Consider the following 24,467-nt stretch of genomic DNA (forward strand, 5'->3'; position numbering starts at 1 on the left):
GATAATATGGACCATTGGAGATATTTCAGAAGAAAGCAGCTGAGGCTGGAAGATGCAACCTGTGAAAGACTGGTGTTGAGATTTCAGTTGTTTAGCTGAGGAGAGACATGATAATAGTCTTCAAATATCTTAAAGTTTCTGCAAAGAGAACGTGTCTCTCATGTCTTTTGTGGGCAGAGCCAGAAAAAATGGGCTTAAACCTCAGCAAAGGAGATTCATAGTGCACATTAGAAGCACTCTGTTATGTTATTATAGCAAAGGTTGAAGGTTGGACTTGATTGCCCCTAGAAGTCAAAAGTTGGACTGCCATCAGGAATGATAGGTATAGCTGATCTCACCTTGGAGAAATTGATGAGCATCACTCTCTCACCGTTTCTTGTAGTTGCATTCTTTGACTGAACAAGGCCTGTTCATGGTATGTACATTGTCAAAGTTTTCTAACTCTCCCTCCCAAAAGATTTTTTCATGTTTTTTTTAGTAGCGGCTTTCCTCATGGTAATGCTTAATGATGTCCTAATGAAGTGAACTTGAAAATAGCAAAGAACATTCTTCATGAGTGTAGCTTGGATTTCCTGGGTGCTCTCTCCAGACAATGACCTGACGCCTTCCGTTTCTCCATCTTAAATTGAACAGTACTATAACTAATGCAAAATGGTTTTGACATTCTGAAGAGAGCTTTAACTGCTAGATACCATCTCTTCACTTTCTTATTATTCTGTCCTCTCATATCACAGTTTCATATTCACTCAAAGATTTTCCATATAACTTTACTTTTGTAATTATTCTGTTCTTTTTTCTTTTCTTCTTTTTCTGTGTTGAAATTGAATTCTGTAATTTTTAGCAAAATTGGCACAGACTTTTCAGCTTACAGCTGCAGGATTCGTTGCTTTGGTACCTCTTCTCTATGGCAGTACCTTCCCTTTCTGTCCCTTCTGTTTGCCTCTGGGATGGGCAGAAATTGGAGAAAGCCATCTAATAAAGCTGCTGTCAGATTAGAGGCCAACCGGGACACATTTACTGTCCACTTCTTTCAGTTTTCAGTGGCTGGCACTTCTCACTCCCTGAGGAGAGTATGTCATTATACTGAGTCATCCACCACTCATCCTTAGGACATGCAGCCTCTGAGGGATATGACTTGCAAAAGACAGTCTGCTCAAAGGACCGTAGAAGTCTGTGATTATTCAATCACAGTTCCTCCTAACTTTTTTAGGACGAAAATGTCCAACTGACCATTTAAAGGAATGGATGTTGGAAAGGCTCTGACTGAGGGGACATCTCATTCTGGTGGTGTGGTCGGTCCTTCCTGCCCCCCTGTCCTGGTTGTCTTGTCCTGCTTTCTCTATTTGTTGCCACTTTAGTATTAAAAAAAAGGTTTTCTTTGAAGTATTGTGGAAATACTATATCTAAGAAAACATGACTAGCAAATGTCCAGCTGTTTTTTTTTTTTTTTAGCATACAGCACTGATGTCTGTGGTTTTGCCCCTCTAGTGTAACACAAAAACTTGCAGTGACTTTTACATTTCAATTACTTTTGGCAGACTTAAGTTCTCCCTGTTAGACCCATGCACTTGTATAAACATAAGCGGCTTCAAGCTGTGTTAAATATAATCACTTTGCCACAAAAACGAAAAAAAAAATAGAGATATTGACAAAGATTCAGATTACATTTCTTATAAACATTTTTGGTCTGAAAATGATTTGCAATGGCGATCACACCCTACCTACATGTATTTTCCCCTTTTGGTTCTTTAGCTCTTGCATTTTATCTTGTTGTCATCCTCGTTGTCTTTGCCAAATGTGCATGTTTCCTACTCTGAACCCCGCAGAAATCAATTCTGCCTAAATTGTGTCTTAAAAAAACACATGGAGACACATGGCAACAGGAAATATAAAGCAAAAGTTGAAATATGACACCATCACTCCTTAGAGATAGGAATACTGAATATTAAGTGGAATCCTGAAGTTCCTTGTGCTGCTGCCTAAAAACAGCTTGATACAAGTGGTGAGTATTAAAACAAAAAAAATGTTGTAAAAGGCACGCAATCAGAAAATCAACTGAAAGAATGCTTTTGCTCTACGTTGATGTTTGACAGTAAATGTTTGTTCTGTGGTAGGAGTGAAATAAGAAAAAAAAGAAATTCTTAAAAACACCTCCCTTCTACACAGTCCTCCAAAGCAATGGATCACTTCAGTCTTTGTGTGGAAGTTTAAAAAATTACCCAAAAGACAGGGGGAGCCCAAACCAAACCCCTCTGCTTTTTCGAAAGCTGATCTTAAAAGCATCATATTTCCTTATAAATGAGGTCAGAACAGCCTCATTACTCCCCTGTCTAAACTTGAATTCTCTAAAAGATGCTTCCTTAGATTCAGAAAACCTATTTGCACATAACATGAACATCGCACCCTGTAATAAGAATTTATTTTGCTTTATCTCTGTCTTAATAGTTCCAACCTTTGGTTTAGATAAAAAACTTAAGTGTCGTAAACAGTAATATTAAGCTTTGTGCTACCTCCTGTTAAGCTGCAGCCCTGGGACTACTCAGACTCTGGGAATACTGTATCACTGATACATTTTGAGTAGGAATAAAAAAAAATACTTAAGGATCATTTCTAACTTTGTACAACTTGGGTATAAATTCAATTTTAAGTTACATTACTCAAAGAATAGAAATACTTCCAAGTTTCACAGTAATATAATTGGATTATAAATGGATTTTTGAGAAGTCCAAAGGGTCATTTTCTCTATGACCGAATTTGCTGTCCTGATGAAGAGAAAAGTATGTGATTAATATTACAATGGAAGGTACACACTTTTATTGATGGCACTGCTTTAATTTACTTGGTTTTGAAAGACATGGATTTACTTAGGGAAAATCCACATGCAGATGATTAGATGAAAGGGAAAACTACCAAAAATAATAGGATGAGACTGAATCTGTGGAGCCACCATAATAAATCTGCATATCTGGATCACTATTTTCTCATAATGAGTAACAGGACCCGGAAAGCCTTTAACATATGTTACATTCAAAGTGAATCAACCCACGGTTTTACTCATATCCTTTTTATACTTTTATAAAAGAAAATTTGGATCCGGTTCCAGTGATTTAGAAATACTTTATGGCAACTGATTCAAAGAATTTGGCATGTTTTACAGTTTGGAAGACCACTGCATTGTTTTGCAAAAGCCATGCTAATGTCACAGTAATAATGAGGTAAGAGTAATAAATTTTTCTGCGTTGCATAAAGTAGGATTCTTTCTAATTTTTATTTGAATATTTAGAGGCGGTTCACTCTTTAGGAGATTCCTGTAGTTTTTTCTTCCCTTTCAAATGATAGATGCTCTATAAGGGTAATGCTGGAGAGTCCATACTGAGACTTCTTACTTTTTCTTATATTTACACAGAGATGGATGATTTGGTTTGATAGAGGTGGTCCGCACTGTTTTGGAAATATCTTAGTTTAACAAAGATTGTTTAGAAGTGATTGTAGAACTTTGTGGTCTCTTTACCTGTAAAATTATTTTAAAAAAATGATAAGTATGTACTGGTTTTCTAGTCCCAAACTTAATTTTTCAAGGAAGTAAGTGAGAGACGCTGTAGGATAGAGTTTGTATGCTTAATGTAAGCGTCAAGAAGTTATGTAGTGCACAAATATTTAAATGCTGGTGTGAACCACTGTATCCAAGTGTTTGATGTAACATACATGATTTTGGCATAACATGATTTTATTTCTTTTAAATTTACTCCCTAGCTTTTTTCAGTATGTGTGTGTTTTTGGCAATAAGTATTAACAATTCCAGAATCTGTCACTCATGCTGCACTCTTCTGGAAGTGCTGAGATAGGGAATGAAAGAACACACAAATGCAAAGGGATAAGGAACTGGTTTCTTGCTGGCACTGTAGTCCGCTAAAGACTTTAGGAGTTTAACTGGATCTTCTCATAGATGGGAGTAAATGCATCAAAATTAACAAAATACTACATGATTAAAATTGATGTGTTAAAAGCATTGGTTTATTTACTCCAGCTGATGTGGTGCATGAGGGTCTGTTTATAAAGGAGCTGTTGGATAATTTCATATTTGTAAAAGTTATATTGTCAGTAGGTTGTCTCTGGTTTCTTTTCTCAGAAGCAGACTGTGTTAAGTGTTTGATGTCATGCTTCAAAGGGATGTGTTGGCAGTCTGACGACGTCTGTCTCTTTAATCAGAGGATTTCAACGTATTGCAACACTTGGGAACAGAAGGTGCCAGTGTGGTGGTATTATTTTCAGAGACCTTAGAAAAAGTAAACATAGGTTATACTGGAAGACTGTGAAGAATTTTGCAATCTAAATTTCCAGACCCCTATCCGGTCACTGAAATCAGTGGTTTCTGATTTACAGCAGTGTTATTCCATCCTTAGATCGCTTAAGTGGAACTGCAGTTACACTTAATTCTTGTCCGGTACCCATACGTCCTGAAGGTCACTCCTTAGTTAGCACTAGAGAAACAATCTTTTTTTTTTTTTTTGCCTCTGTTAGAACTCAAGACTGAACAAAAGCCATGAGATTTTTATTTCCTTGTTATCTAGTATCTGTCTGATATGTATGCCACTGGAACATGTACGAGATGTCCTCAGGGTTTAATATACCTTCCCCTATACTACTGTGATTAAAATACACTGAAGGCATTCTAGTGTGAAGAGCAGGCATCCTGTCTGCTAGGGATGGCGAAGGCAAGCCACAAGGACTTGTGTTTCATGAGCAGCAAATGTGCATGAACACAACTATGCCATAAGATTTGAGATTTATCCTTCACGTTTCTTAGAATTAATAGAACTTTAGGAAAAAACATGTTTTTTTCAATATATTCATATTTTGTCAGAAATTATTAACTTCTTTAGTCCAGTTATGATGGTGATTAATTTATCACTTTTTTGCACTCTTCTGTGTCTTCATACAGTGTGTTTATTTGCAGGATAGGAAATACAGTATCACAGGAGCATTAAAAAGGGAATACATCCAGTAATAGCAACAGACTTTCATATATTTGAAACAAAGGATTTAGGGAAAAACAGAAGAGCAAGCAGCCTTAGAGTAACCTTTAGTGTTTAAAGAAAGCTCTATTTACTTCAAAACCTATAATTTAAAATATATAATAGTAGATCATAATCTCTTTGTTTTTGTTGTATTTTTGGGTTTGATTACTCTCTTTTTGGTGCCATATAATCTGCAATTATTTTAACTAGCACTCACACCATAAATCATCTCTACAGGTTTTTCATTCTTGCAGTTCATATATACCGAATACTGCTTTTTCTATTGACAGTTCACTCATAAATTATTTACTTGTATTTAAGCAGAATGTGGAACAGCCTGTGCACTTCTTCAGTAGATGCTCAAGAATGAGAAAGGAAAGTTGGACCACCCAGCCATCACTGGGAATTGTTAAGACTATTGTCCTGTGTTACAACTTGCCTTTACTGAATATCTTTGTGATTGGCCACCAAACTTTTCCTGGACTTTTAAGATTTGAGAATTGAGTGAGGCAGTCATTTGAAAGATTATAGTCAATATACAATATTACAATTTTATGTGTGTTTGACCTTATGGCAATTCTAATTTTTAGACTCTTCTTTAAACCAATCAATCTACTATTTAGTTCAGATGCTGAAAGGTTGCTGCCAGCCTGGCTAAGAATTTTTTGTCTCTGAATACAAAGATGAGTATCCAGTTAGTGTCCATTTGAAGGGACTCATATAGTAATTAGAGATGTAGATTGTTCATCTTCACGTTGTTTACCCACCCATCAACTTTAGGTCATTAACATCACTGAGGAAGTGAGCTGGAAGTCTCGACCAGTTATTGATAGGCATCTATAGTAAAATGCTTTTGCTGCAATTGGTACAGAAAATGTATTTCTAGCGGGTGTAATTAAATACATAAATAACAAAATAATGTAGCTTTCCAGGATGTGCAATTTTTTTTTATCTAGAAAATTTTCTCTGTTTCGTATTTGAGGTCTGTTAGTGGCGCATCCTCTGGAGTTTTCCATTATGCTGCAGTGCTGTACCTGCTGAGCTTTTAGAAAGAAGACTTCAATTTTCATGACTGAGGTATATTTCAGACACAGTAGAATAACCCTCACTGTAATTACTGTGTCTGAATGAAACCTTGAGGTGAGTGTAACCTTGATCCAGAATGGAAAGGATATAAAAACTGACTCTTGCCTAACACTAAAATAAATACTGAAAGCAGATGAGATTATACGTGGAAAAAAAAAAAGGAGCATCCAATCCTGTCATCTTAGCTGTAATAAAACCTCTGTTAATTTCACCCATTTTGCATTTTTGGGATATTAATATAATGAAAATAATAAAAGTGTTGTCAATATGCTAGGGCTGTCAAAAACTGTTACAGAGGCTTGTGGCTTTTCATCAGACGGCTTCTTCTAAGGACGTAAGCGTTCTGCAGAAAGACCTCTGGGTGCAACTCACATCCCATCACTGGCATTCAGTTAAATGAATTTAAACAGATTAAATGGAAAAAAACCTCAAGTATTTGTCCTTGTAGTTGCAAAAATGTAGAATTAAATGTCTTTTGAAGCTTATTCCAACTAACAGAGTGACATCTTTGGCAGCCATAGAAAAGGTTAAAATGATTTACAAATTGAATGTGTCTTTCATTCAACTTAGAAAGAAATTTTTACGTACAGCTAAAGTCTAATAGCAGTGATGTAGAGACAGCGTATTAAGCCTGAAGATAATCTGTGGCATTGGGTGGGAGAACTGAACCATTTGAAAGAGTCCTGCAGCAGTTTGTAAACACGAAGACTAGAGGAGATAGTGAAACCCCATAGCATCAAGCACTGCCTCCTTCCTTGACTGAGCAGGAGGACTGCTGGGACAGCAGAGAGAGGTTTCATCCCCCCAGCTTCACCCTTTTCCGGGGGCATGAGTGAAGGGGAGTCCGTGCAGCCCAGTGCAGTTTAGTCCTGGGCTGTGATGGGAAGGGAGGGGTGTCCTTGGGTCACCAGCATCTGATAGCCGAAGGCTCTCCACCTCACTGGGACTCTCTGCAGCCCAAAGGTTTGCTCAAAGACTGGACAATGAGAAGTGTAAGTGTGATGCATTTGCTTAAAATGTGAGTGCTATGGCGATATATCAGTATGTTAGCTGTTGCAGGGGGATAGCTACAGGAAAGAATGGAAAGCAGTCTCTATCAGTATGTGTCCTGCTGCACTGGGATGAAAGGATGCCTTCCCAAAAGAGTACGTACCAGCCTTCCAAGGATCCAAGAGGAGGGTTTAATCTCTGAGTAGTGGAGTACAGAAGGGGCGTGTGCTGAAACAAGGAACTGGTCTCATGAATTCAGATAAGTCGTGTATAATTCTAGTGTACTTTGCTAAGTACCTTGAAAGAGCAAACCTTAATGGAGAGTAAAGATGAAGGTTCTTCAGCTCTCATTCACCCTTCAGCAGTTCTTCAGCAAAATATCTCCAGTCTAATTCCATTTCTAATTTGGAAACATATTTTTCCACTTCTAGAAATCTCCCCCCCCCCCCTCCCATTTTCTTTAACTACTTCTCCACTAGGAAAAAAGGCAAGCAGTGGCCCTGCAGAACTAAGGGTGCTTTTAAGACATGGCATTGTCCATGGGTGGATGTGCACAGAGCACTCACAGAGGGCTGCAGGAGAGAGGCACAGACTCTGGCAGAATTGTTTTATACCTCAGGAGGTGCAACTTGTACCAGGATCAGGCCTGCAGTTTCCTGTAGACAGTGGCCTAATATAAAACTCCTAGCAGGAAATATTGAATACAAAATTAGGAATTGGTTCCATGAAGACAGCTCATGATTTTCTGTATGTCCATGTTAGCAAGACATTCTCTTAAAATACAAGTGACCTGATAATCTGCTTCTGGCACAAAATGTAGCTGTCCTCTGTCATAAATTATCTAACAAAATTCAGGGCAGTACAATTGAACAAATATTGGAGGAATGCACTTTTTAACTGTAAATGGGTTTTGTGATTAAACTTGACTACTGAAAGACTACATTCTTGACTTCAGAGTAAGACATTAGCAAGCAGAAGAAAAAGCAGTTGGAAACTGAGTAGCTACACAGTCATTTTAAAGTTAAAGTTAGCAGCTTTGAAGATTACAGCACCTGACTGGATTGCTTTACCAGTGACTTGGTTGGATTCATAATGGATGCACCAGATCTAACAGTTGTGCAGCTGTAGGGTGAGATGGCTCTTACTCAAGGAAAATGAATCCTTCCTTTTGGAGTGAATCGAGGCACTCTGTAGCTAGTCAGCCTAGTACGTAATGCTGTGAAAAGCCAGAAACACACAGTAGAAAGAGAGGGGCAGAGCAGCTCCCCGCCTTTCCCAACAACCCACAACTGCAGTGGAGTAGAAGCAACAAGAAATTGCATTTTTAGCTAGATGTGCTATGGGAAGATGATTGAAGTTAACTTTTGGATTTGCTATAGGTTCTGCAGATCTGTTTGAGTCTGAGATTTCCCACATGCCTGCAACAACGAGAAGACTTTTGAGGACTATATTTTTTATTATATTTGTCTCTTTGATGCAATGGGGATTTTTTTCAAATTAAACCATGTAAAAGTAGTACATTATAGTATTGGCACCAACACTATACACAAATTATTGTTTTTATTTTATTTACAAAAATTTCCAAGCCGAAGGCAAAATGCCCCAAATTAGCTTTAAAAAAACATAACCCGAAGAAAAAATGTCCCCTGGATGAAACCCAGCTCTGGGAATGGAGAGAATTAGATTATCTTCCTAACTGGCTCCTGCACAGCATTTGACAGATTACTTAGATCAGACTTTAGCCATAGTTGTTTATCATTAAATGGAAAGGCTCTGGTTTCCAAACATGCTAAATATAATGATATTTTAACTGATATTAGGGGCCAGTTCTCAAAAGTGGTGAAAACTTTGTACTTTGGGGGAATTTAAAAATGAATCAATGGGATTAATTTTTAAAATTATATATAAAATAGTAGTGTAAAGACACAGACTTCACTCTCTATTTGCAAAATTACCTAACGGTATTGTAATGCCAAAAATTAATAGGCATTTGAAAAGAATGAAATGCATTACTGTTAAAAATATACAAACCAGCCAAAAATAATACCCAAATGTTCATATTTTACCTTCTGAAAATAAATAACTTCTCATATAAACACTGCAATTAGGGAGGAGTGCAAGTTACAAAATCTTTTATTTACTTTGTTTTGAAGTACAATTGAAATTGATTTCTGCTTCAGAACAAAAGTTTAGATGAGAAAAAACGTTTCTTAGGACAGATGATTTTGATTTACTTCTAATGCATCTGACTCGTAGCATACTCATTCTTCTAGGGTCTTTGAAAACTGCCAGAGCAGAAAGTTCACTTTTCCTGAAAAGTCACACTTCCTTTTCAATGTGAGTAATAATGTGTGTATGTTTCTTTAGCAAAAAATTCTTTTTTTTTTTTTTCTTACTAAATGAAAGACCTCTCCAAATGCACAAGGGTACCAAGAAGTGGCTATTTGCTGGTAAACTCCAATTTTCCAGAGCATCTTTTTCTAATATCATTCTGTGGTAAAATTAAATGGTTTTGTGCCTTGAATGCAAGAAGAAATGGCTCTGAAACACTGGCTACAAATGAGGGGACCTTCTGACTCTCTCTCAGTACCTCAGTTTGGTGGTACCTTATGTTTTAGCTTGATAGAAGACTTCTGAACAGGTCTTTCATTCTCGGAGGGGCTCTCACTACTCCACATGATCCTGCCTTTTATGCTTGGTGTGTTGCAAATCTTGCCTCTTGATGTGGCGACTTCTCATGCTCTTAAGAGAAATGAGAAGTATGTTTGAGGAAGCACAGAAGATAACCTGCTCCTCATCACAGCATGTAATTCCTGCTGAGAAGATGCACAACCTTCTTCTTCTACTACACTGAGACATAACTCCATCAGACTGGGATGTGAGGCTGATTTCAAATTATTCTGAAGCTCCTAAAGATGCTTGGCAGTGATCTAATATGCATGTGCTTACATAGCACTGTCTTTCACTGAAGAGTGTCACAAATGCTCAGTTACCAGGAATGTGATGTCGCAAACTAGAAAATGTTGTATTTCTGGGATAGGGTTAATTTTCTTGCATCCCTCTTGCTGCCATGATGAAGCTGGTGGCTATCACATGCAGTTCAGCATCTCTTTTTTATGACGAGCATAACTGAATGACTGCATTCCCACCAGACTAATACATAAATGTTTGTCAAAACTACACTTCACCTGCTGTAACGTACCTAAATCCTACTATAGAGGAGACTTCTGTTTCAATAACACAGCATATTCCTTTACAATGCCAGAATAAATAGGGAGTAAGAGACACAGATGAAACAGAGCTAACAAGGATTTTCTGCTGAGTGAATGTTTGGATTGTAAACTCTGTGGGGGTTTGGACTATATCCACATTTGTCTTCTGAGGATGCTGATCCTCCCTACCAGCGAGGCTGCAGCCTGTCCAAAGCCAAAATGTGACAAAGAGGCTTGTTAGGAGGTACTGGGTGTATAAGAAAACACAAAGAAGTAATGCCCTTGGAAAACGTGCAAATTAGAAAATAATTTCATTGAAGTAAGTGAAACACAAAACAATAAACAAATAAACTAAGACCTAGACAATTCCTTGCACTCAGCTTCCCCCTTGTCTTCTCTGCTGATTCACTGGCACCAGGGCATGCTCCAAGTGTAGGGGCCCAGGAAAATTAAGGCAAAAGTAGGGAAAATTAGTGATGATAGAATTAAATATTGCTAAGATGCTACCAAAGAAAATGAAAAAACCTGTCTGCCCATGCCTGCGTGCACTATTGCCAGAGATCTTCCTCATCTAACAAATGCACAAAAAGATGATACTTAATTCCATCTGTTTGGTGATCTTGGCATAACCTGCTCGTGATCTTGGCATAACCTGTGCTTCCGGGAAGTTTCCTCTTAATACTTTGTAAAAGGATAAACCTATTTGGTCTTTGTGCTACCAAAGACCAAAATACATTCTTTGCAACCTTGCTAATATTTTATATTCATACTTTTCATGTGAAAGTTTTGTTTAGCTTCCTTTTATCTGTTTGATTCTTTTAATTTTGCTATCTTCTTGCTGTTTAATTATTAAGAGCAGTAAACAGAATCTTCATATCTTACTTTAGATCATTATCTGTACATTTTCTTTTTCCATAAGACCATTTGATTTTGGTTTTGTTTTTTCTTTGAAGCAAGTCTGCCTCACCTTTTAAGCATTTAAACAGTATCTGTGTGGTTTCTGTGAGGAGTGTGTAACATTATAAATATTAGTGTCATTTCTGTCCCATTATTTATAAATTCCCTATTCTATTGCTGGTTGCGGTACATGAAGTAGATGTGTTCACTGAATTTTCCTTTCTGGCACATGGGATGGACTGGAATCAAGATGGCAGGGACATAAAGAAATTGGAGAGGTGCTGTAGGTCACATTGGGAGTTGCTTGGGTGTCACTAGGAAGTGACACGAAGCTTTCCTCTCTTTGTGGGCCATACTGGGGAGGACTGGGAGGGAACAACAGAGAGCCTGCAGCCCAGCAGAGCTGGTGGAAACAGGTATTTTGTGGTTTCTTCGTCAGCTGGTGGGTCAGTGATGGCAACCACCTTTCCCAGCACCTATCAGACAAGCCCACAGTTAAGGCACCCTGTATGAAAGTGTGGTGTAGAGGGCAGCTTTTCAGAGCTCCTTCCTAAACCTTCTTCCAATTTTCAGCTTCCCAGACTTCGCATTTTGAAGGTTTTTACCATCTGTCTTGCCTCAGTCTTTTTCCTTGATTTGTTTTTATTCTCGTTAGTTCTTATGTTACTTAGCTTCATATTGTTTACTTTTAAGTGGGAAGAGTTTGAAGATATGTATTTATTTCTTCATTTGGAAAAAACTTCACTATTAATTAGACCACCTAGAAGATTAAGCCCTGCCAGGGTACCAATGACCCTTCTTGTGTCCTTTACTCAGAGGAATATTCTGTAAATGAAGATAAATAACTTTTTTTTCTTCTAATGCAGGGAAAGTTAGAAATGACTGAACAACTCAGATACATTTAGTTGCTCACTGGTAGACCTTTGAGTTCATATTTTGGTTAGCTACGTTTGCAGCACTTTTTCTTGTTATGCATTTACATTTGTATGATTGCAAAACCATTAAAATGTTAGACAGCATATGCAAGAATTCTTATGTTGCTTTCATATGTGTGTTTTAAGAAGCAATGATATGATATCTATCTCTAAGACAGTGTCTTTCTTTAGCAGATATCAAGTCTCAAACCAAAGGAGTTTAAAAGTATTATCTTTAGCTTCAATGATGGGGAACCTGGGGGATACAGAGAAGGAGATATCAGTTGCTTCAATGCATCTTATAGTCCCATGAAGAACCAGAAGTGGGTCTACCGAGTTCTCTAGTATCTTCCTTTCAGTCCTCTGTTTTTTGGAGAGAGAAGATATTAGGGACAGCGTATCATAGAATCATAGAATAGTTAGGGTTGGAAGGGACCTTAAAGTTCACCTAGTTCCAACCCCCCTGCCATGGGCAGGGACTTCCCACTAGATCAGGCTGACCAACGCCCATCCAATCTGGCCTTGAACACCTCCAGGGATGGGGCAGCCACAGCTTCCCTGGGCAACTTGGGCCAGTGTCTCACCACTCTCATCGTGAAGAAATTCTTCCTAATGTCTAGCCTAAATCTGCCCCTCTCCAGTTTATACCCATTGCTCCTTGTCCTATCACTACATGCTTATGTAAACAGCCCCTCCCCAGCTTTCTTGTTGCCCCCTTCAGGTACTGGAAGGTCGCTATAAGCTCATCCTGGAGCCTTCTCTTCTCTTGGCTAAAGAACTCCAATTCGTTCAGACTGTCCTCATATGAGATGTTCTTCAGCCCTCTGATCATCTTTGTGGCCCTCCTCTGGACTTGATCTAACAGGTCCATGTCCTTCCTGTGCTGAGGACTCCAGAGCTGGACACTGCACTCTGGGTGAGGTCTTATAAGAGCAGAGCAGAGGAGGAGAATCACCTCCCTCACCCTGCTGGTCGCACTTATTTTGATGCAGCCCAGGATACGGTTGGCTTTCTGATCTGCAAGCGCGTGTCACTGTCTCATGTTGAGCTTCTCATCCCCCAACACCCCCTAGTCCTTCTCTTCAGGGCTACTCTCTAATCCATTCTCCACCCAACCTGTATTTGTATAGCATTTGACTACTTCGTAGGCTTTCCTCACAGAATTTGCAGGCAGGATTGTTTCCTCTCTAAATAGATTTTTGAGAAGTTATTGAAGGTTCTTGAAGCAAAACTGCCACAATGAATGACTGAAGGATGTGGATTCCCTAACTTACACTTAGATATGGCCCATCTCTAACTTGCACTTGGGGAGTTGTTTGCTGTGGTAGGTCTCAACTATAAATCAGAATATATGGCACTCACAAGACGCTCCCTGACAAAATGTTGTTTTCCAAACTTGAGATATTTTCTGCAAAATACCATCTGTCTGTGGTAGTTGCCAAAGAGCAGTGTTTTTGAGGCCATGTGGCTGAACCCGAAATTTATGTCAAGAGCTCAGTGAACCCTTTTCTTTTGGCTTTTAATTTGAAGCTTTGCTGACAGCACTGCTCCATTGATCAGCTGCATGGATCATTGAACTGTGGCCTCACGGAGCATGCTTTGGGAAACTGCTACCAGGGCTCGAAAGAGTGATATTAGCTCATGATTTGCTACACTTCAGTAGTGTTCCCGAAGGAACAGGGTACTGCACTGAGCTTTCAGAGCTCTGAATTAATCTCTGGCTTTGCCATTATTTTTCGTAGTGCTCCTAGGCAATCACTTTTCTCCACAGGCGCTTATTTGTTGCTCTTTTTACCTTAAAGAAAGATAATTGGTAAAAAACTTGATGAGAATGGAGAAACTGCAGTCCTGAAGTTCTACTTAGCTGTCTGAGGCTGGGCTTTTATGCCTTGTTTTTTCTTCCATAAAGTGAAGATATCAACACTCCAATCTGAAACCTCCTAAGCTGGGAGACTTAATGAATATTCATGCAGTGCTCTGAAGAATAAGTACATAAGAATTTTCCAAGTAATAATCCTCCCTGGCTCTTTCATTATTTCAAAATATAGTCTGTCTGTGCTGCAGAACTGAGACCATTGCTTGGAGTTTTATAATGAACATTTCAGAGTTGTGCATGTGGTTTGCTTGAGTGTGATGACAATTTTCACTCTTAGTTCTTCTTCTTTCAGGCTTGTAGGCTAAGCTGATACAGTGGGATAGAGTTTCAGTGTAGTCTGTAAAATGATTTTTGGCAGTGTCATCGTGCCAGAGTATTACATTGGCCACATATAGCCATGCTGGCCCCTGGCACGTGTGGCAATCAGTCACTGGCACTGGTGGGGGAGATGTATTGGTGTGGTTGAGCATTTTTATTCTGAAGCATTTATTCTTTCTTAGTATGGGAGGATAAAAAGTGAAATCCAAGTAGTTTTAATCAACCCATGCTGCAAATGATCTCTGGCTTGGCTTGAAATCCCGTCCATTTCTGCACTGAGGTAACCATTTATCTGCCAGCTAGTGCATGGCAGGGGTGTAGTTCTGGGGACACAACATGGGCTGTGATTGTCCTCCCAGGCTGGGCTCCTTGGATTTGGTGCTGAGCACTGTGTGCTGAAATTGAGTGTCCCTCTAAGACTGCATCTCCCTGTTTGGCAACAGCAGAGCATCCCTCTCCTCCAGGCAGGCTAATTAGGTGAGGGGCCCTGGGGGCTGAGTGTGCTGCCAGGAGGGCTGTCAGCATCTGACTTCTCATCAGCCATCTGAGGTAGTTTGGTGTTATAGATCTAGGAGAGGCTGGAAACGAGAAAATCGTGAATGCTTATATGATTCTGCCATCATCATTGTTAGTATTGTTTAGTAGCATTTGCACATCTGGTCAAGCCCTGCTGCAGCATGCGCAGAGGCAGCTCCTGCCAGCAGAGTCTGTCTGCATTCATGGGACTGTGGCCCTGGGAGAGCCCTGCAATGTCCGGGAAACCTGCAAAGTGGTGTAGAAATGTATTAATAAAACTAAACGTTATTGTAGTTATTAATACCATAATAGTAAATTCTGTATGTTTTGAATGATTTTTTTCTAGTTATCTAATACAAACATCTATTAATATATAAGAGTTTGGGCTTCTTCAAGGTTTAAGAAAAACTTATTTCTTCTTCAAAAAGTTCTTAAGGATTTTCCACTGCATCCAGGTCACATGATTTAGAACCACGTTCTAATTACCAAAGCCAAAGACAAAAATAGACAACACTGTCAAAAAAGGATAAAATTAGTCCAATTATCTTGAGAGGGCCACAGCTTGATTTGGATTTTCAAATTTGCTAAGAGTTAGATTATCTCAGCAGCTGTTGGCTTGGGAAGAACTTTGCCATTAATGGGAAGTGTTAGACAAATGCTCTTTGGATCTGATATTGTCTCAAATATCCAATGTTACTCATTCAGCATGGATATATTTGGTTTATAGGGCTAATTTGATGTTGCAGTGCAGAAATTATGTTGACACCAGATCTGTTGATTTAGAGAACTGCAGAATGGGCGGTTTTCCCAGTTCTTTGCTGATATTTCCAGGAGGGAAACTTCAGATATTTGTGCTGTGTGATGTGCTTAAAACTGTCCCTGCGTGCCTGTGGATGTGGATGGGTCATTGTCTCTGTTATGTGTCATCTTTCTCCTTGTGATATGTCAGGAGCTTGGGCAGTGAAGACCACATGATTCTTTCATACTGATATTCCCCACTATTGCCCAAAAGTAGGATAAAAGCGATTTCTAAACAGCCTGAACTTGGGACTAGAGACCCGTGATGCTCCACAGACCATTAGTTTAAGTATAAGTAGATCTATGGTAGTGTTCCACCATAAAGTTACGCTATCATAACTAGATACTATACCTAAAAACTGTATCAGTCCCCTGTTCCAGTCCATCCTGTGGCTGCCCAAGGACACCTGCCAGCCCAGAGAAGGGGCAGGCATGACAGCCTGGGTCTGGGAAAGCTACATGCAGCTTCTCCTTTTGGTAGCAGCCCTGAGTTATGCTCCATTAAGGTCTTTGTGGTACTAAGTGTGCCTCAGTTTCCCATCTGTAAAACAGAGATAGTGCTTCTTTGTAACCCAAAAGGGTGGTAGGAAAATGAAATAGTTAATGGGTCTATAGTGCCTCGAGAATAAAAACTTTATAAAATTTATGTGGCGATACTCACTGTCCTGCTCCTCTCACTTGAAAAACTGCAAAGCTTTTTCTTTTTCTTTTTAGAATCTATGCCGTCATTATAATTCATGTCTTGATTTGGCTATTAGTCAGTTTTCAACAGTTTACCATCTGGAGTGAAAAGAAAACATAAGCTGATTTTGCCTTTCTTTGTATGTCTCAAGAAAAATCGAGGGGGGTGAAGTGTAATCATGGGAAAAGAGATTAAACCAGCATAGAAAAGAAAAGAACTCTAGTGCAATAGCATTTTTGTATATTTCCCGTAAACAAACTATTTAACTGAGATACACCTCATTGTTTTTCTTCAAGGAGTATGTTAAGGTTCATGGATTCCAAATGACCCATCTCCCTCTTGTTTTTCTTCTCATGCTCCTTCCTATTCACAGGACAGCCTGGCCTTTTTGAAACACATTTCTGCCATTCTCAAATGGTCCAAAACAAAGGCTTATTTAAATAGTTTCTATTTTTTTCACTGGGTTTTTCTGCCTTTTTTAATTTTCTATATTTTTTTGTTGATAGGAGGTGAAGGAGGTTATCTTCCATTATTTTATTGCTAATGTGCAAATATGTCATAAGCCTCTGCAAGTGGGGACAGAACTGGAAAGGACTAGCACATGGTGGAGCATTTTATACTTTCTTTTACATATATATATATATTTAGTTTTAGCAGCTTACTTGCTATAACCACAGTGCTCAAAGTGTAGCTTATGAAAAAAAATAGTTGCAGACTTTCATCTTAAAATTTCCTCACTGTATTTTCAAACTGCTTTGAACAGGAGGGAGGGGGTTTGGGACTTTTTAAAATACATACATTTCTCTAGAATTCCCTTAAAAACTACCAAAGTACATTTCACTGCTTGCTTTGTTATTGTAAATAATTTCTAACTCAAATGATGAAAAGTACATATAGAATAAAATAATTTTTACTAGGGGGCTTTTAAAAATACTAAATTTGATAATGTTCCTACAAGCAGTTTCCTGCATGTTTTACATGGGAAAGAAGAGAACAGATTATGATCTGAGAGATTTTCCCCTGAAGCCTGTGAAATTAGTCCTTCACTGAAACCAATATTCTCCACTTTTTATCATGAATGCCTCTTTGAGATTTCCCCTGGATTAAAGGCCACAGAATTAAGATTTGCATGAGTAAGCTAATGTCAAGGACTTTATGGCACTATGTACTTGATTCTTCTCACATTTCAGCTTTCCTTCATGCAGTGTGAATCAAATGCAAATAGGAAACTATTAGGAGTAAATGACTGAGATGATAAAATGCAATTTTAGCTCTTTCCTTAATGTCCATGATTGGCAAATAGTCCTAGACATTGGACTTGAAGATGTAGCTTATACAGGCAAGTCCTGAATTTTCTGCACATTTGCTTCTGAAAGGCCTTTTTATATTCTTTGGAAGAGATTTACACTTTATTAATTTACTTTTTAGCTCTGATGAAACTGACAGACTAGAAGGAGGAAGATTCAGTCCAATTTCTTTCAGAGTCTACAATCGCAAATGAACCATTTTGGTCCCTCTTGATGAAGGAAGGATCCTGTCAGAGTAGAGGCCACTGTTGTGCTATTTGAGATGCAATAAAGGAGAGTATGCGTAGTCTAATAATTATTTGTGATGCTAAGGAAGACAGATGTAGCATTAGCTTATGATTCAAGCAACCACCATATTAATTTTCAAGTGAGCAGCAGCTGAAGCAGATGGTGAGATGAGGCGAGGATGCAAATGTTTGCTATCGATAGCTTTTACCTTTGTGTTGGCTGTGGCTGATGCCGGGCTGAGCCGGCAGGGCCGGATTGCTGCCCAGCCACACCAGCTGGTCCTTCCCCAGCCTGGCTGCAGAGGGATGCTACAGAGGGCTCATCTGCACACAGCTACAGGCGTGACACGGATTGTTTGTGTGGTGATGCAATGGGATAACTCTTAGATAGAGTCAGCACATTCTGGATAATAAATAAGACCAACAGATGCAGCAGTCTGTGGTTTCCTAGTTAGGTTATAAGTCTGAGAAAAACAAAGTGCATAAACCCAGTAAAATATGCAAACTTGCTATAAACTGAAATCCTTGCTGTTTTGTTTTTTTTTTTTCCTTGGGGGAGGGCACTGGGGTTTTGCCTTTGGGATCTCAGTGGGAGGACATTTGGCAGTGCATCTTCTTTGTTACTCAGAAGTAAAGAAAGAACTGGGAAGCACCTTTTGGCCAATGCTGTTAAACAAGCAATCCGGGACCTTATTCAGCAATACAAGGCATGAGATCAATGGCACATCTAACCTTTGGTGAAGCTCATGTTGATCAGGATATTCCTTCAGCTGAAACAGAAGTCTGGTGGGAACAAGTGGAGTCACAGTGATCCTCCTACTCATAAAATGCATCTTTCTTGACGAAGTATGCTCAGAAGTAGCTATGTAATTTGAATAGAGGGCTTTGTTCTGGATCCAATAGTCTATTTTTGTCTTTATGGTCTCTATCAGTTGACACAAGTGGGCAGTCATGAGGACTATATGCCCAAGTTGTGTGTAAAGTGCATTTTTTCCCCTCTTATTTTTTTCCCCTTCATAACTGGCCAGATATGAAGTTTTTCAGTGCTGTAACAGTGAGAAGTTGGTGTTGTTCATGCTGTTCAGCTCTGTGGCACCACATTTTACAAAGAGTAAAACTGACCTCAAAAAATGCTCCCAGGCTCAAGGCGAGTGAGAAGTCTCATAATGGTAACACTTTGGACACGCATCCTCAGAGCTGTGAAATACTCCTTTATGCAATAGTAGGGATTTTCCTTTAAATGTCACCTCTCCCTGTTGGAAAGGGTCAGCTGCATGCAGGGAGGATGGAGCAGGCGCAGCCAGCTGGGCAGTGCCTGTGCTGGTGCCAGGGTACATCCTGGCAGCTACCGTCTTCTCCCATCCTAGTGCTGTATCCTCCCGCTGCTGACAGGAGGAACAGACATCTGATGGTTTGCCTTCTTTGCTCCTGTTGCATAGGAATTAAATTCCTTCCTTTTAGACATTAATAACTAAAACACAGATTTATTTTTTTTTTTTCCCTGAACTCATCCTGTTGTTATGGTTCATGAAACCGATCAGAGGGATTGGGACTTCTTTTTTACCACGGGAAAATGTTTGCAAGGTTTGGCCTAAAGACAGATAAAAAAACCATCTGCATGACGAGACATGGCACAACTGTTGGACGAGGGGAATGTGAGGATTATTGTTGAAGGAACTGCTGAAAGAAAGAGGGATTTCATGGAGAGAGGGAGGTGGCTTGGCAGAGAGAAGAGAGGCTGTTGCAAACATATGGAGCAGCATAACCAGATGTAGAAAAACTGGATAACGTGCAGAAACCAGAACGCGGCCCAAAGGACTAAAAACCATGGAGGTAAATTTTCCTTAAGACCTTGTAGGTAAATCTGTCTAGCACAGTCTGTATCCCAAAGAGGTGCAAGGATGATCGGATAGAAGATCAAAGGTGGCTGGAGCAGCCTGATAGAAGGGTGTTTGCAGCAGTTTATTACTGTTTGTTAAACATATGTTTCCCGGTTTCATTATAAATTCAAAGCATATCTATAATTAAAATGAAATCCCCATAACATGCAAGTATTAATTGTATATCACAGGCTGCAAGGCATTAGTGGAGCATCACTGAAACCATGAGAAAGAACTACATGAGATAAGGACCCAAATTTTTTAATTGCATTTTTTTTTTCCATTTACTTGTGAGAGGAATTTGCTTATTTATTTATGTCATTCTATATCCTGAGAATAGATAGATTTATTTTGTTTGATGAGAGAAATTAAATTTTAAGTCCAAGATTTCTGTTCAGGCAGATCGTATATAACAAGAACACCCCACAAAAAAGTAGTTAAATAAATTTGTCAGAATCTCCATTTTTTCAGGCACAGGTTCAGGTTCCAGCCAGTTTTGTATTCTATAGAAACATCCCAGCAAACAGAACTAAAAGTGCTGTTGTCCACTTCAGTGCCCAGCCTTGCACTTCATCTTTCTGCAGATCCAGCTCATCATAAGTCTTCAGAATAAATATTGGTAGAATAACAAAGATGGAAATTCCTTTAAAAGCTGGTGCAGTGTCCAATACTTGATGTTTCAGTGATGTGACTGCATTTTAAAGGCTACAATGAAGAAATAACTTTGTTAATTTTGGTGGTTCTGTCCATCTTATGACACACTGTACAGTCAGTAAGTAAAATGTCTCATTTAATGATTTTTAAAGAGGATTTCGTGGTTTGTATTTCATGGCATGTAATGCTTAAGACTTTTGAAATTTAATGGTCTAATACCATGTTTTCTAGCTGATCAGTGCTGGAGACAAATCCCAACAGGTATCAGTACTCCAAGTACTGAAAATATTTAACTTTATGATTAGTGCATTTCATATGGTTCACTGAGTGGCTGTTGGTGACATAAATCCATTCATTAAAATTTTTCAAGAGCATTCATGATTTGTGAATCACTTGGACAATCTAAGGGTGAATGCCATCAAAAAGCTCAGAAGATAATTAATATTTATGCATTCTATACTACACAAAAAGGAATGTGAAGTCCCTAAGGCCCTGAATAAGGAACAGAGCGCATAAGATATTAAATAACTGCTATATATCTCCATGATAGTCACGGTGTTCAAGCCTTTTTGCTATGAAGGATTTGTTGAAAACTTGTGGAGCATTCTCTACTGTTTTGGGTTTTTTAAAATAAGATTTCCATTTTTGTGTTAATGGTTCTTCACCTCTGGGGCTAGAATTTCAAAGCTATCTTAAGCTCTAAGTCTTTTTTTTCTTTTGACTTCAATCTACCTTTCACATAATGAAATTCTCCTGAATAAGAATGATAGGTAACAGTGAAGCAGACAGATGTTTCTTGAGACACTGATGTGAGGTGGAAGGCAATGTATTTTCCATTTAAACAGAGATGTTTGCTCTCAACATTCTACATTCTATCAGTGTAAATTATGTTTTTTTGGTCTTATTTTCTTAAGATAAATCTGTATCAATGTGTCCATCTATTTAGACATTTTCAAAGGCATGGCAGGAAGAGCAGAATATGCTTCTCTCCTTTGGAAATGCATTGGGCAATAAGAAATGTATAGCAGAAGTTACTCATTGCATGCATAATGGACCCAGCAGTGAGTACAGTGGTATAAAAAATTGTTGTAGGATTATTTTTTTCCATCTTCACATACACATTTTTTCCATCTTCCGGTATTAGGACTTCCGGGCCTGTTCTTATACAACACAATATCATCTTTTTTCTGGCTTTAGATTAACTGCAAACTGAAAGGCTATAACCAGATTCACAGAGTGCAAACTGTTCTTGGATTGTACTGTAGGTATGGCTGACATGATCAGCCGTAGGACTTTCTGGATAATTTTTAAGTTTGGTATTTTATTTATATTGTATGTAAAAACTGTATTGCTGAATAGAAAAAATACCAAATGCAATTTTGCAGTTCCTACCATTGCCATATTTTTATTTCTTTGTCATTGTTTATTACTTTGTTTTTACATTCCCTTAAGTTCATTAACTTACTGTCTCACATTTCTGCTGGATATGTAATTATTCACAACTTTGAGGGAAATCCTAACCTAAAAACAGATTTCCGTGCAGCTGAGGACCCATGTGAAGAACTCGCAAGTTGCACTGCAGTCCTTTGCTTTTGCTTCAGTGTGTCTCAGCCTTAACTGAACCTCATCTCCTCTTGGGACCTGGAGTCTGGGTCAGCATTTCACTTCCTCTCTCAGATTTTCTGTCTCCTTTTTTTGCATCATGAGGGAACTGCTTTTCTTTTGTGGAATCTGAGCCCGTTTATTAATTCTGTAGTGGCTGCTTATCTTTCGTGGTTTGGAGTAATGGAGGAGTTGAGCTAACGCAGGAGCCAGTAAGCAAGACCTGGAATGTCTTGTTCTGACAAGATGATGTCAGCTGATACATTTGGAGATGATTAAATGGACAAAATTTCCTTTTTCTGCCTTAGTAGGGTGATGTGAGTCTGAAAAGAAAGCTGAACCTGAATGCCCACAGTGAGTACAGAGGTGGGAGAGTGAAACTCTCACCCAGGCTGCTGGGTGTGGAGTTGGAGTGATATCTGTGTTCTTTTTCTTTACAAGGTACTTTACATTTATTTTGGTAATAAAAGCAATCTCATGTGGAAAACATACTTTCTGAGAAGGCCTTTAACAACTTGTTAAAGTCCACAGTAAGTTTCTGTAGCTAGTTATCAGCAGGTTTTTTTTCCTTTGGCTATCATATTGCATGTTCAATTTAGATAATGAATGTTTTAATAACAAATCATAGATTGGTTTGGATTGTAAGGAACCGTGAAGGTCATCTAGTTCAAACCCCCCTGCAGTGAGCAGGGACATCTTTAACTAGATCAGGTTGCTCAGAGTCCCATCCAACCTTGATGTTGCCAGAGATGGGGCATCTACCACCTCTCTGGGCCACCTGCTCCAGTGTCTCACTACCCTCAATGAAAAAAACCTTCTTCCTAATACCTAGCCTAAACTTCTCTTCTTTTAGTTTAAAACCCTTACCCCTCTTCCTATTGCTACAGGCCCTGCTAAAAAGTTTTTTTCCCATCTTGCTTATAAGCCCCCTTTAAGTATTGAAAGGCTACATTAAAGTCTCCTTGGAGTCTGCTTGAAACTGAACAACCAGAACTCTCTCAGCCCGTCTTCAAAGAGGAGGTGTTCCAGGCCTTTGATCATTTTGTGGCCTTCCTCTGGACCTGCTTCAAAAGGTCCATGTCTTTCCTGTGCTGAGGGCTCCAGAGCTGGATGCGATATTCCAGGTGGGGTCTCAGAGAGCAGATTAGAGGAGAACGTCAACCTGCTGGCAACACTTCTTTTGATGCAGCCCAGGATACAGTTGGCCTTCTGGGATGCGAGCGCACATTGCTGGCTCATGTTGAGCTTCTCATCCACCAGGACCTCCCAGGTCCTTCTCTGCAAGGCTGCTCTCAATCCCTCCATCCTCCAGCCTGTATCGGTACTGAGGGTTGCCCCAACCCAGGTGCAGGACTTCTCTAGCTTTTCACAGTCCCTCTGAATGGCATGCCTTACTTCAGGGGTGTCAACCTCACCACTTAGTTTGTGTCATCTGCAAACTTGCTGAAGGTGAGTGCACTCAATCCCATAGTCTGTTGAAGATATTGATGAAGATATTAAACAACACCAGTCCCAGAACAGACCCCTAAGAGACTGATCTCCATCTGGACATTGAACTTTTGATGACTACCCTCTGGGTGCAACCATCCAACCAATTTCTTATCCCCTAAACAGTCTATCTATCAAATTCATATCTCTCCAATTTAGAGACAAGTACGTGTGTGTGTGGGGGGACGACACTCTGTCAAAAGCCTTAGAGAAGTCCAGATAGATGACATTTGTGGGTCTTCCCTGATACTGATTTTTTTCTTATTTCTTTTTCCTTTTCCTTTTATTCCTGCTTTGTTCTTTCTTAAAATTCTTCTTTGTTTTCTTCTTTCTTTTTTCCATTTTCTTTTTTCCTTTTTTTGTGTATTTCCTTTTTTTATTTCATCTTTATTATTCCTTCTTTTTTTCTATGAGTTTCTGCACTTCCTAGAAGGAGGCATTGCTCTCTGAAGTCTGTGGCAGTGCTTAAACACTGGTCTAGACTTCAAAAAAGAAACTCTAACCATATACCTTATGCTAATGGATTACACTCCTGCACTACTGTCAGTCGTTGCATGGCTGTAGCTGATTGAGTAGGATTTTTGGCAGCCTATTTCTTATCCAAACATTCCTTAATGCTTTCCTACCTCATGTTTTATCACCAAAGTATTGCAACAGCAGCATTTGGAGCTCTGATAGCTTTTTTGGGAAGCTGGTTTTGCAAAAGCCAACTCCTTGAAAACTGAAGCATAAGAAAGAAAGAAAAAGAGGAATACATGTAGGTTGTGGTTGAAATGATCCCTTGACACTTATTGAGGTTGATCATAAATATGGATGAGACAGGAGGAGTTTTTAGTGGCTGTGTTTGCCTCTCTTGCCCCTGGCTGTCTGGAAAGAGAGTTTGTGACAGTCTGAGGAGCTCCAAATTTTAAACAAAAGATGATTGTTTTGAGTTTTTATAGAGGCTGAAATATTATTTTATGTTAAAACACTCTGATGACAATCCTTGCATGTGTTTTACTT

The 24,467-nt window shown here is 39.1% G+C and overlaps 1 protein-coding gene across 3 annotated transcripts in view; it reads left to right on the top strand.

Moving 5' to 3' along the window:
* The window catches only part of AFAP1 (actin filament associated protein 1), a 116,679-nt gene that overhangs the window by 20,236 nt on the left and 71,976 nt on the right, over positions 1–24,467 (top strand). The window contains exon 1 of one of the 3 annotated variants that reach the window (XM_054065432.1): positions 9,413–9,431. The exons of the other annotated variants lie outside the window; for them this stretch is intronic. The gene's annotated coding sequence lies outside the window, so the exon portion shown is untranslated. Of the gene's footprint in view, positions 1–9,412; positions 9,432–24,467 lie in introns of those variants that run through there. 3 annotated transcript variants of the gene reach the window in all.

The sequence above is a fragment of the Cuculus canorus genome, chromosome 4 (genome assembly GCF_017976375.1).
Source record: "Cuculus canorus isolate bCucCan1 chromosome 4, bCucCan1.pri, whole genome shotgun sequence".
NCBI classification, from domain to species: domain Eukaryota; kingdom Metazoa; phylum Chordata; class Aves; order Cuculiformes; family Cuculidae; genus Cuculus; species Cuculus canorus.